Here is a 1,205-nt window from a genome sequence, read left to right as displayed (position 1 = left end):
AGTAAGCAAGTAAGTAAGTACCTTCACAGAACATCTTGTACCTAACTGACAAGCGCGCTTCAAAACTTCCTTTGAGTAACGCCACATGACGTAATCGAGAGAATCCTTATGGTTCATAGCGCCGTGACCGTGCACCCTATAATTGTACACAGCACGACGTCATTGCAGTTGGCGTAACGTCAGGTTCTGGCTTATTGACTTCCCATAATGCACGAATGTCTGCGCATGTGTAAGACATGTCATTAACGTCATGACAGAGACCAATATGGGATTCAAGCGCGACTGATGGTAGCTAAAATTATGAGCTCACTATTCCAGTGAGGCGATGTGGGACTGAGTCCCACAGTAAGGCAAGAACAGACTGAGGGTGTGCTTCAGAACAGGGTGCTAAAATGGACATACAGACCTAGATTTGGTAAAGGAACCTGATGGAAAGAGACCATGAAGAAGACTCAGACCTAAATTGAAGGTAAATATAAAAAGGTAAAATTGTCCTTGTGCTTAGCCAGCTAAGCACCTCGCCATGAAGGCGTATGGGGAAATGGGTATATAGATCCATGTATTCTTGACTTCGGAACTAGTTGAAGGTGAGTAATCAGCTTCACGCTGGGGCCGCTTTACTACCAGAGGAAGAACCCCAAGCACACACTGGATAGGAGGCTGGTCCTGTACGACGTTGAAATAGAAATATCTCGCCCTTACTGAGACTCGAACTCCGACCCCTCGGCAGGTCAGCCAGTAGCCAGTCGCTGTATCAACTGCGATATTGCTTAAATGGGAGGATAATATTAAAATGTATTTTAAAGGAATAGGATGGGAGATGTTGCCTGGAGTGTGAAACAGGGAGCAGAGTTGGGCTCTTGCGAACTAATTAAAATCGGGCTCCAAAAAATGCTCACAATTTATCGTGTGCCTTAACAACTCTCAGCTTCTACAGAAAATTCTTTGCTTCATTGAGTTATAAAGTAAAAGTAAGTTTGTCATTGTGCTCAATTTATTAAGGAGCATACTATGAAAGCGTATGGGATTTGGAGATAAAGCTCCACCATTCATCATCTCGGTATTAGTTGGAGGTGAGCGGTCAGCTTCATGCACCGACCGCTAAGCCCCCGGGGAAAGAGTTCCTGGAAGCCACTGGATACGAGGCTGTTGAGAGCCCCAGGGCCAGTCTGAATAATTTGGAGAAGAGTAAAATCTTGACCGTG

This window comes from Cryptotermes secundus, unplaced genomic scaffold (assembly GCF_002891405.2).
Source record: "Cryptotermes secundus unplaced genomic scaffold, Csec_1.0 scaffold709, whole genome shotgun sequence".
Lineage (NCBI taxonomy): Eukaryota > Metazoa > Arthropoda > Insecta > Blattodea > Kalotermitidae > Cryptotermes > Cryptotermes secundus.
This window is presented reverse-complemented; position numbering follows the sequence as displayed.